We start from the raw sequence: 11,995 nt of genomic DNA on the forward strand, positions 1-11,995 counted from the left end.
GGGGGGGGTCTGTTTGTGTATGGGTTAGGGGGGTGGTGAGGGTCCCAACGGCTGACCAGATATTCATAGAATTCCACTTGGATGGGCACAAGGCTTCCCCTTCGCCTCTATTGTGCAGCCGCCCGAGAAAACGGCACAAACACCGACACATCCTCTAATCCACCGCGATCGTACACCAGCTGGAGTTTGGTGATAAAGTTAGGCTGTTTGAATTGCAGAGGGGACTGCAACTGTTGTCAGGGACCAAGTTTATATCTTACCAAGGCGTGCATTAGTATGAGAAGCTGACCGTTGCTAAGGACACGTGTTTGATCGAGAAAAAAAAGGGGGAAAAAAGGACAAGATTCGGGATGCAATGCCACCTTCAAACGACGCACAATTTCAGCACATGCACTGCGGTGGGACACAATCTCGTCCAGGCAGACATTCACTCTTTCAGTCTCTGTTGTAACACTAGAAAGGCCAATGTGTATATTTCTGGGTATAACCGAGTCACAAAAATAAATAAATATTTTTTAAAAAGTGTAAAAATGTATTTTATTATTTTAAATTTATTAAGGCATAAATGGTAATTTTAGTAAATACTTGTGACAAGTTGATTTTCATTGAAAAAAGGTGAATATAGTGAACTGGCAGATTTTTCAAAGAAAATAAGCCTTAAATATCTCAAATACTTGCATTTTGATGGCTAATTTAATTTCTAAATCGATGTCCTTTAAGTCCTTTCATGTTATTTTCGATCTTGTTAGCCAACTCTCCAGTCCCTGAACCCACTGGCATTTCTAGTATTAAACACACAGATATACACACACACTTGCAGAGGACTTTGTTTTTTCCACCCTTACCTTGGACTTGTTTGATGGCGGGGAGCTGCGGCCCTTCTCGCTCTGTGAGTGTGTGTTGGTGGGTGGGGAGTGTGTGCCCAGGTTGGCTTGCGGGGGCAGGCTTCCTCCGTGCTGCTTGGCCCCAGGGGAGACCTGCATGGCCGCCAGCTGAGCTGCATACAACTGCTGCAAGGTAAGAGAGACAGGTAGACAGACAGAGAAGACAGAGAGACAGACAGACAGGGGATTCGCTGTCAGGAGGGTGGATGCCTAGAGCTGGTGAGCGATGTGCTGATTAATTTAACGTTTGATAACATTCCCGCTGTGTTTAACTGAGGCTGTTTGGTTTCCTCTGGGTCACGGCGGCACCGACTGCCGTTGGCCCGTACCGGACAGACACCGGGCCGCCTCCGTTAACCGGAGCTTTCTACCAGCGCGTTACAACCGTGTCGCAGAGAGCTAGCTGGGTCGCTAGCGTTAGCGCGCTCAGCTATGTAGCTAGCCTGCTTAGAAGCGATGAAACACCGATGCGTCCATTATCGGACACACCTCACTCTGACATGCTTATTTCCATTTCCCTTCGTAACTGAAGCCGGAGACCCCATAAGTAGCCGGGGCGAGTGTTTTCGGCGGGGGGCTGCAAGTGCACGGGACGTTTTTGCGTAACTATCCACGCATATTTTGGTATATAAAGCCAATTTGATGTCTGCTGATGAAGCGCATCCGCCTAGGCTAGCGAAGGAGGAGCGATTGGCGGTATCGGGTATTTGTGTTTTCATTGCCACTGGCTTGTATCTGTGGGCGACGCTTCAGATGTGATCCCTGTCTCGACAACAGATAACCGTGACAATGCAGGTAAGACAGAAGATCGCGCTGATGAGCTTTACCATTCACAGCGACCCGGTTTGACTGTGTGTCCGATAACGGACCTGGGCGTTCTTGGTGGTAAGTTAGGCGCTGCAGTCGCACAACGACGCTATGTAGGTTAACACCGGACGACAAAGGCTTGGTGTACAGCTCGTGTGGCGCTGTAGCTCCTGTGTGTTTGACGTTGGGCTGACAGTATTGAAAGGCTGCATACAAAGTGCTCTAGCCTGCCAGCTAACAGGCGAGAGTCTGGTTCTGTGAGTCCCAGTCGGCAGTGCAGCGGACCCGCGGTACCGGGTGGTACCGGGTGGTACCGGGTGGTCCCCGTCGGTGTACGCTGAGGCGGTTTGGTGTCAGTCTCTTGTCTAATGTTTGCTGTGTTGATGCCGCGGAAACCTCTCCGGCGACTGTGCATGTAGGGCGTTAAAAGGCCGTATTAATAGCTGCGACATAGTGTTCCCATGACTTGGGCCATGTCATCCCGGAGAGTTTCGATGAAACCGGCTAACTGCGCTTGCGGGGATTTTGTTACACCTTCCTGCTAAATAGTGATCGGGGTTTAAAATAATCCCTTAGCAAGTCCAGTTCTAACAAACGAGTTAGTTTTGTGCCTCGTTCAAGTTGCAGCATTCAGTAACGAACAGTATTTCGCTGTTGCATGAACAAATCGTCCAAGTGTAGCCCTGCTGTGTTTCATAGCAGAGAGAGAGAGAGAGAGAGCAGCGCTGGTGCTACAGAGCTGCTGTAATCTTATACTCTGATGCATTTCTCAGAAAAAAAAATCCGTCCAGAAATGGCGATTGAATGCTTGGACCATGCACCAGAATATCTAGCAACTGTTTCTTTCATCCGTTTCCTTTAGATTGATCGTGAAGAGTGGCTCTGCGGACACAAGAGCGGTAATCTACACAACCATATTGACTTTGTATGTGTGGCTGTACATAGTCTGTACACTACAGAGGAGATATCTGGAGTTGCATTAATGAATAACGTTGGCCCACTTCTTTCTGCTGGTGTAGATATCTACAGTCTAGCCGGGGATCCATGTTTTTTGTCATCATGTGGAAGTGTTTCCTGTTTTGGTTGCTCAGTGTGGAAATTAAAGAAGAAGTGACCGTTTAGTTGGCTATAGGATTTGATTGTATATGCCAAGGAGATTGCTATTGATCACGGTCAGTGATTGAGGCTGTGTGCATTGGATGTTTAAGAAGAATTGTCCAAGGCTGCAGGGTTGGTGTAAGCAGTCAGTGTGCTGCGTTTCAATCTGAAAGTCAGCTTCTGTTGTTATTATATCGTCCATATTTTACTGGGAGGGAAGTGCTTGTTATACAGAATTGGGACATCACATTTAGAAGAAAGAAGAAATGTTACTGTAAAACGTTATGGCCTTTTAAACGTTGAGTAATTTAGGAAGTGGTTTGTGTTGTTTTCAGTTATAGATCGTATAGATGTTGATGATGTTGATACAGTTTTGACTAAAGTGTCATTTCTGCTTCAGGTCGTTGTCTTTCTTTTGTTGACTTTTGCAGGCTCATACAGCTCTTATTGAAACAATCCTGGACCTACATGTTGACATCTGCCGCAGCGGTGTCACTGTGGAAATACGTGCTTTGCTCTGCAAAATTCCTGCCTGTTTAAACTCATTCTTTTCAGTAGCTTATTCAACTGTGTGCCTGAATGGCCATCGCAGTCAGTGGACCAGTGCTATGGCTCCACTTCTCTTTCTTTCTCTTTTTGTTGTTGTTCCCAGTATTCAACAACATGCGATATGACCAGGAGTCACTTTACCTTAGTCTAACATTGAATCCGGATGCATGTGTGAGGAAGTCGACATACAGTCACAAGATTACTGTTTGCGCTTGCCTCGGGTGGAGTACAGTCCTGGCCTGTGCTGCCTCCACAGACCTGAAAGATGTTTCCTTCAACAAAGGAGCTTTCTAGAGTTTCTCTCTGCATAGTTTCAGATTATACAGATGAGTGATACAGAGGAGTCTCAGCTGGGGGAGGGATGAGTTAACTCAGGCCTTGGTACTATTAGAACCTGAGATTTCTAACAGGTTGTACAGATTTTTACTTTCTCCTCTCAGATTGGACCTGACAGATTAATTGAAGGTTTTTTGCATTTTCTTTTTAAAGTGACGATCTGTGGCTATTTTATCTCTGAAGCTTTAGATTTTGACAAAGCTGACTTCATCAAGATTATATCAAAGGAACAACAGGTGTTACAAGAAGGAAGCTAAATGTTACCTTTTGTTTGTAACTTCCAACAGACAGGGCTCAAATGTATAGTTTGATAGTAACTGAATAAAGTTATTTTTTATCGAGCTTATACTATAAGAAAATGGTGAAGGGGGCTCTGTTGGGATGCACCAGAGTCCTGTTTCAGGGCTAATACATGTTGTGGTATTGGATTGATGCACAGTCACGCACACTCGCCGCATTTTAGGCAAAATCAGAAATTCCTCAGATGGTATTGGAACAGCTGTATATCAGCATATTGTACATTTAATGTACTTTTTGGTCCCTTTGAAGGAGCCGCATGTTTTTTTTATGGCAGTGATTCTTTGTCATTGAAAGTAATTGTGACATTTTAGGACACTGGCTTAGAGCCGCTGAAGTTAAAGTTGTGTATAGACAACATGTATTTCTAAGCACACACCACAAAAGGTTTAGGACTATTGCAATCCAGTAAATATAGTAAAAAACAATATTACCACTCTAAAATGAATGAACGTAAAGAAGATTGGATGAAATAGCACATTGAATAAAAGCATCACTATACGTTTGTTGAACAAAATGTTATCAGTGCCAATATTTACTGGAAAATCCAAAATACTGTTAATCAAAAATAAGAATAATATTGGTTTGTCATAGTTATCCACCTTTGGCCTGAGAGTTGGAAGGAAAGGATGGTTTGGATGCAGCTCCGTCAGCAGCGTAGATAATATCCACCTACAACAAGTTTAGCTGACCCTGGCTTTAGAGAGATGCAGGCTTGTTTGAGTTTGTATTGTGTGACAGGATTTTCATTTGGATGCACAAAACTAACACCGCTGTTTACACTGGTGTGTGTCAGGGGGCGGGGGGCTGCTTCTAATGTAACCGCGGATGTTTCAGCTCCACATCTAGTCCACTGCTGGTTAGCACAGCTTATTTGTTACACTGTACAAAATGGGCTATTTTCTAGGCAGATTCAATAAGACGCCAGTCCGCATCCAGAAGGGGAAGCAGCTAGCGGGTTTACAGATAAGGGGGACGAGGCTTGAAGCATGGGAAATCTCACCCTTGTCTCCTGGGAAACCAGTTTAGCCTTAGCTTGTGGTCAGCTATTTGCCCCTCAGTCAAATGTTCCCAGTGAGATGCATGACTGCTCGTGCACTAGAGATGATCAAATACAACAAGAATCAAGCCTACCACAAAACTCTAATGTAATGTGATACTTATCTTTATTAATCCCTGCAGGAAATATTTTGCTTGTGCTTTTCCACAGTGAGGTTGGAAGTCAGGGTCGGCTACACAGCTTAACAGTGAGCAGCGGAGTAGCAGTTTGAATCAGGGTTTACTGTTTGAAAGTATGGTTCATTAGTCCGCCACGCTACTATATCTTGTTGTTATCATGCCTGTCAAAGTATTCTACACGTACCGTTAAAACTTCTAATAATAGTCCAGGCGTTTATTGGCTTAAATCACCGAACTCATCCTGCCTTTATTAGGGACATGCATTTAATTACTTTAGCACAAAGCTATTGCTCAGCAAAGATTGGAGATACTATCTTATTGTGCTGCTTTTGTTTGACAACTAACAGACAGAATTTCACGTCGTACTTTTTTCTCCGCGCTGCTGCCGTGACACTTGTATGTGAACATTGTTTTACGACAGCGGGCACCCAGCATACAGACGGTGAGCAACGGACTGTGCATGACAATATTCACAAGTTGGTTCATTTTATTGAAACCCTTTGATTCTTTTGATCAGTGGACCCTTACGGACTGAAGGAATATAAATAATGGAGGAATGGACAAACTGTACTGACTTTATGACCGCTTCAAAGGTTGGGAGTCAAATCTGAATGAATTATACTTTGGTGCTCATAGTTTCCATAAAACAAATAAACAAATTGAATTGTGGAGAATCTAACTGATCTAACGAAGTGTCCATATTGACAAAAGTTTAAACATTACATTTGTGTAGGTGCTCTAAGCAGCGTAGAACTGGCTCATGGGGGCGACTTTAGGAGGTTTTATACATCCAGATAATTTCTATTAAATCCAGACCAGGCCTCTAATTGAGACCTGCCTTTTACTTGTCAAAATGTGTAGCAACACCAGGCTAATAAAGGGGACCTGATTTACAGAAATCTCCAGCCAAGTGAAGGAGACATTTGTTTCTCTTGGGTTGGTTTCTGTGACTTTAAGTCTTTCACTTATTCTGATGCATTTTGTTCGATTTTAGTGGTGTTGAATTTACTGAAACAGTTTTGCTGTTTGTGTGACCACATATCCTGTCTCATTGTGCCTAAAGTGGAAGAATAAATTCTTACTCTCGTCCCGGCTAAAAATACAGCACCCTGGTGGCTGGCATGCAGCACAACTTGCAGCCTCAGTATATAGCTGCTCAATATAGGCTGAGGGAAGCATTTTCATCCAGCAGCCTTTCATGAATGGAACGGACGTCAGAGCCTTTCATCACAGCTCTCCTCTCACTTGTTGAAACCCACCGGTTGGGCACACTAAACATACTCTATTGTACGCTGCTATTCTGGAGGGGCTATCTGCGCTAATTCTGTTTGCTTACCGTTGAATACTGAAAGGCTTGTATGCCTTGTGCAAAGGCTGTGATTAGATCAAATCAGGTGGGACTTCACATTTATTGGCATTCATGTGTGTTTGTTTTTGTTTGTTTTTAAAGGTGTGGAACACATTATTTAAGGCAAAGGCACATGTTGAAATGCGTGTTTGCATATGCGACGCAGACCTGCGGGGCCCTCAAGTATGTCCTTTGTTAGAGTGGCCTGTCTGCTATTTTTATTGGAGCCATAAGCTACTTACAATGTCTGTTATGACAGCACAGGTTAGCCTAATATTATCCAGCCCGTTCACCAACTGTATCAGCCTCTTGACTGATAGGAGTATTAGGTTTTGTCCCAACTTACTCAACAGTGGTTTGCTTCAGCAGCAGGAGAAGTTTCACTACTTCTTTAGAAAGTGTCGAATCTGCCAAAGAATACCACCAGGCTGTTGAGTTGGCTACGACTTCTTCACAGAAAAGTGTATATGAACAGCTTTTTATTATATAACGGAGTATCAAAGTAAATGTATTTTTAGTTCCAAACCCTCAGAACAAAAATGGGACCAAAACAGGATTAGTTGTGGGAACAAAACCAAACATTACCCTCAAACCACCAAAACCTGCTGCTGCCTACAAAATAATTCCAGGAGAAACACTATATTGGTGGCAGAAAATCTATTCTTGCAGTTAATATTAGATCGTAGCCATGGCCTCTGTTTTTCTCTTCCCCTCACAAAGTCATGCAGCTGCATGTGCTAGACTGTGTTTTTTTTTTTTCTGTGTGTCGGTATGAGGAGACCAAGGCCTGCCACAATACTCTCCTTGTGTTCTGACGGCAAGACGAGCCTGGCTCAGCTCCTGTCGCACAGTTGCTCACGGCACTTGTCCTGTCATTTGGACTGACCTCCTCGACCCGTCTGCTGATTCTCAGACCTTACTATAGCTTATCTGCTGTGTGGAATGTCTTCAGTGAAGCTCCCCCACCAAATAAACAGTCCAAAGCTTCCTTTCCAAATCTCAATTTGTTCTTTTTTTTTATATATTTTACCTGACGAGTTGATATTTTGAGGAGATGTTCTGCGATGTGTTGTTGATTTTTCGGACCTGCGTTTCCGTTCTCGTTTGATTTCCCATATTAAGCGGGTTCTGGGGAAATGCATTCCTTTGCTTCATTGGCAACAGATGTAGGGGAGAAATTTTTTTTTTTTTTCTTTGAGCTGAACCTTTTGGAGTGTCTAAAAACAGTGCCGTGTGGACCGTAGGGCAGCTGTTTTGCCCATGGAGGCTGAAATAGACTTCATGAGAGAGCTAATGTCGGGCCTGTGGCTGGAGCGTCAGAGGGCCTGTGTTTGCCTCACAGTGGCAGATGGATAAGGAGCTGTCAGCATGGGTAACAGCTGCCCCATCCACAGCTATTAAACTACCTAGCTGTGATGTGACAGTCGCACTAATATGGCTCCAGATCCAAAAGTACTGGTTTAGTGAGTGGCGGTATCCTGAAGGCTACGGAAGTGGGCGCGTGACCACTGGGTTGACTGGTTCATTTTGTCAAATCTGCTGGGGAAGTCGGTGTGGGGAAAGTGAGTAAAATAAAAGGTAAATGCTTGGCAACAGCTGGTGTGAAGGTGCCTTTGAGCAAAGGCACTTACTGCTTGAGCGGAGCTGCTCAGTAGCCAGTGGTAGAGGGGTGCAGATGTACTGGGCACCATCCCAGGTATTAATGTGTTTTCCTTAATGAAAGCAAAGTAGGTTGCGGTGAAGTTGTATACATGTTCCGTGTGAAGAAAGAACAAACATTTGTGTTTTTGGTGGGTTATTAGATTTCCAACAAAAGTGAAAACAACAATGCTACCACTTCAGAAATTCCCTCCCCAGCTCTCTGTCAGGTGGCTGCAGTCGTTTTGCCTGGAGGTTTTGCCCAGACAGGTAAATCATACTTGGTACTATGATTTACTACACACCTCTACCCAGTGGCATACTCGGTTTGACGTTTTTGTTACTGGCGACAGGGAGCTTGCTCCAGGAAACCTTAACCCCCTTCCTGTTGAAGCTGAGCAGCTGACATGAACAGTGAGTGGGGAAGTAGAGCTAACATTAGCCCGAAGCAGCCCCTGCTGGAGGAAGGACATTAAAATGTGCTGGCACAACTCCAGTGCGCATCCTGAGGGACTCTCCTATCACATGTGTTTGTTTGGGTGCAATCTCTAATACAGTGTGCCCTGCAACAGAAGGCTGGCAGCCAACAGAGCTACCCCGAGAAGCCAGCAAGCCTCATTAATATTGATGCCGTGACTGCTTCTCTTGGGATAACCTCAGCTTACGGAGTTTTATAGCCAGGAAGGAAATGTAGACCGCTAAAGCTCTCTAATAACGTTACATAGATGACTTATATCTGCCTGGAACAACCATGTAACAAAGCATGTAGCCCACAATTTTCTCCCAAAAAAATCTGGCTTTGTTGTTCAGGCTGAATGGACTGTGACTCACTGCACTTAATCAGTTCCTACTTTTGTTATTCACTGTTACGAGCGAGGAGCCGCAAACTACATCAAACCAAGATGAGGTTTTCACTCTCAGAGAAGTCAAAATCCACAGAACTAGTTGAAGCCACATGCAGCCAATCTACATTTTGCTTTTCTTTGAGAAAATGTTTTCTCAAAGATTAAATACTTCTTCCATCTTCCTAAAGCTGTCTCACCACTGTCCACACAATTCGTTTTAATTATTTACAGCCGGTTGCAGGCCTGCCATTTCATTCTGCATTGCATGACAATAGTATTTCCAAGAAAATTATATAAAATAACTAAGTATAGTGATAAATTAGGTGAAACCAAATATATGAAATTCCATCCCAAGGTGGTCTGCAGGCCCACCACCACAAACAAAAGATTACTGTGTGAAATGTACATTGAACGAAAGGTATTTTCCCTTTGGAGGCCTCGCTGACCTGTTTAGTCTTCTTTCAAACAACACACATTGCACATATTCTATTTCTGTACTCGTTATTTAGCCCAACAGTGTGAAACTGAACTAGAGTGGTTAGCCCCCGGTCAGCTAAGCCCAGGTTTCCTGTTTACCTCGCAGAAGCTAATATCATATTAACTATGTCAACTAGCAGGCATTGTGGGGCACCTGGCAGCTGTAATCCATGGGATTTAGAGGTGTGCACTTTGCACTAGTTAGCTGCTCTCAACCTGCCACTGAGTAACAAGTAGACCGCTTGCTTCTGCTGTTCACCGGCACCTTGAGTTTATAGGCCCAGTTTGTTGTTTGATGCTGTATTTTTGTGTGCAGTGCAGAAAGACATTTTTAAACCTGTGACTAGCTTAAAGGCTGACAAGTGATTGTGGTCAATGGCCAAATGTAGATCTGTAGTGTGATATACTGTCGGGGAATTTGCAGTACAGCCACAGTGCAGTTTGGTACCAGATTAACTCCACTGGTAATTGCTCACATAGGAAAACACAAGTGGATGAATCAGAGCAGCCTGCTGTGACTAAATGAATGTAACTGATGGAAACACTGAGTTTTATAATGACTTTAAAGACTTTATTTAATATGGTTATGTGGATTACAAGATCCGCATCGGTTCCCTAGTATATAAAAAGATCTTGAAAAATAGTTTACCACATTGAGACGACAACCGGCCTCTGATGTGATCTATAATTGAACTAGTTAACACAGCAGCTTCTGTGTTGTGGAAGTCACCAAGCTTTGTTTAGACGAACATAATGGTGGAAATAGCCTTGGAAAGCTTTAGATGTAAACAAGTTACACTGCCAGAGCAAGTGTTGTTGCGGAGCCCATGAGCAAGATAAAATCCCACGGCTCTAACGAAAGTGCATGCACGTGTCTGTGTAGTAGTAGTATACAACTTAAATGTGACCTTTTAAGGGTTAAAAATGGGAAGCACATCTCTGTCGTCCCTTCGTGAGGAGGTCACCAGCGTCCCTTGACTCTGTCTCTCCACTTTACGGCCAGGGGCAGACGAGGGTGGGCTGCTTTTTGCCGGGCGTACCCCTCCGTCTGTGAAAGGAAGTGAAGTTTGAAGGTCAGGGGAATGTTGGCGGGGATGCACAATGGAAGCTACGCATGTAAGGCCACTACGCAGCTGCTTCGAGTGCAGTGACAGCAGGCTGCATGGTGATGGTGTTTTTTTTTCCACAAGTTGCTTTTCCTGACTCATCCCAAAACACAGAAGCTTTCAGCGTGCTGCGACAAGATAACAGAGTCTGAATGTTCCACGGAGGGAGCTGTGTATCTCACAGATTAGTCTGTCATGTTGATATTCAGTCTCAATATACCATTGAGTGAAATATCATCAGGAGTGTACGCATGGACTTCAGTGCCACTGGGGCTCTACATAGCAAAGGAACAGGTTTAGTGATGGACTGTTTTCTTTGAAGGCTACACCTACTAGCCTAAAGCTTTCGCCTTGTCCAGTGTATGGTTATTTTGGATGGATGGAAATGGAAGGAAGACAAACAAATTACTTTCTGCCAATTTAACATTATTTTTTTCAGGTTTCTGTCAGCTTTATTAACAAAGACTGTTTTTGTTGTTGTAGAGTTTGCAGATTGCAGATCACTAGTTGTATTATTTTCTTGTCTTATTCAACTGTGTTCAGTCTTGAACGTGCATTTCTGAAGATCTGCGGCCACAGCTGATCTTTGGCTGTTTAGTCCAAATCCCCCTTGATCTTGACAATGTAAAATATTATATTCATAATCAAGTGAAAAGGCCAAAGAGAGGAGGACAAGTCACACAATGCTTGGGTATTGAATGAGAGTATTGTGACTCCTACTATGTGGAGCTCAACAGACGCTGCTGTGTCTTCCAACAATGGCTTCTTGCAGGAATTTCTCTCTGCAGCTGTGTTCTGCTGAACCAGACACTGCCAGAGATTCTTTTCAGAGACGCTCTCTGTGAGGTATGGTGTTAGTAATCGTCTAGAAATGTACAACTTTAAACCCCAGCTCTTTACTAAACTGTAATATAATATTACCACCAAGTTTACAGAAATGTGGCTACGTATCGTCCTCTTTCAATCAGAGCAGGAAAATAACAGTTTTTATCCGTCACTATAACAGTCAAAACAAAACAGCCAAAATATTATGGATGTTGCAATTTGTATTTGGGGATTGCTATTATCACTGTATTGATTTATCTACAACTGAACAAAACTAGTTATTATGTAGCTTGAATCTTACCATGATGTAAATTAAATTTAAAGTGTGAGCTGCAGAATGTAAGTTGTGTTGTAATAAAACGTAATGAGATATTTGGAGCCGTCTCATCCTCAGGGGATTTAAAGGGCGGGTTCACACCAAAAGGTCCTGCTCCTGAATCGAAGCAGTGGGGGGATTAGGGCTGTCACATAAAAAAATAAAAATAAAAAAGAGTGCACACAAATTTGAAATAACACACAATAAAAAAAAATAAACAAAAAGAAAATCTCAAAACACATCGTACAAATGTATGACACCCCAAAAGAAAACATAACGTAAATACTATA

The 11,995-nt window shown here is 43.4% G+C and overlaps 1 protein-coding gene across 6 annotated transcripts in view; it reads left to right on the forward strand.

The window, feature by feature from the left end:
• The first annotated feature begins 1,029 nt into the window (after positions 1–1,029).
• Positions 1,030–11,995, forward strand: part of LOC118343370 (granule associated Rac and RHOG effector protein 1-like) — a 31,979-nt gene continuing 21,013 nt past the window's right edge. For 3 of the 6 annotated variants that reach the window (XM_035682157.1, XM_035682162.1, XM_035682161.1), the window contains exon 1: positions 1,030–1,103. The gene's annotated coding sequence lies outside the window, so the exon portion shown is untranslated. Of the gene's footprint in view, positions 1,104–1,141; positions 1,680–2,553; positions 2,591–7,415; positions 11,411–11,995 lie in introns of those variants that run through there. The other 3 variants (XM_035682158.1, XM_035682160.1, XM_035682159.1) reach the window with 3 other exon arrangements.

Source organism: Morone saxatilis, unplaced genomic scaffold (assembly GCF_004916995.1).
Source record: "Morone saxatilis isolate NCDOM2014 unplaced genomic scaffold, NCSU_SB_2.0 Contig11, whole genome shotgun sequence".
Taxonomy (NCBI): domain Eukaryota; kingdom Metazoa; phylum Chordata; class Actinopteri; family Moronidae; genus Morone; species Morone saxatilis.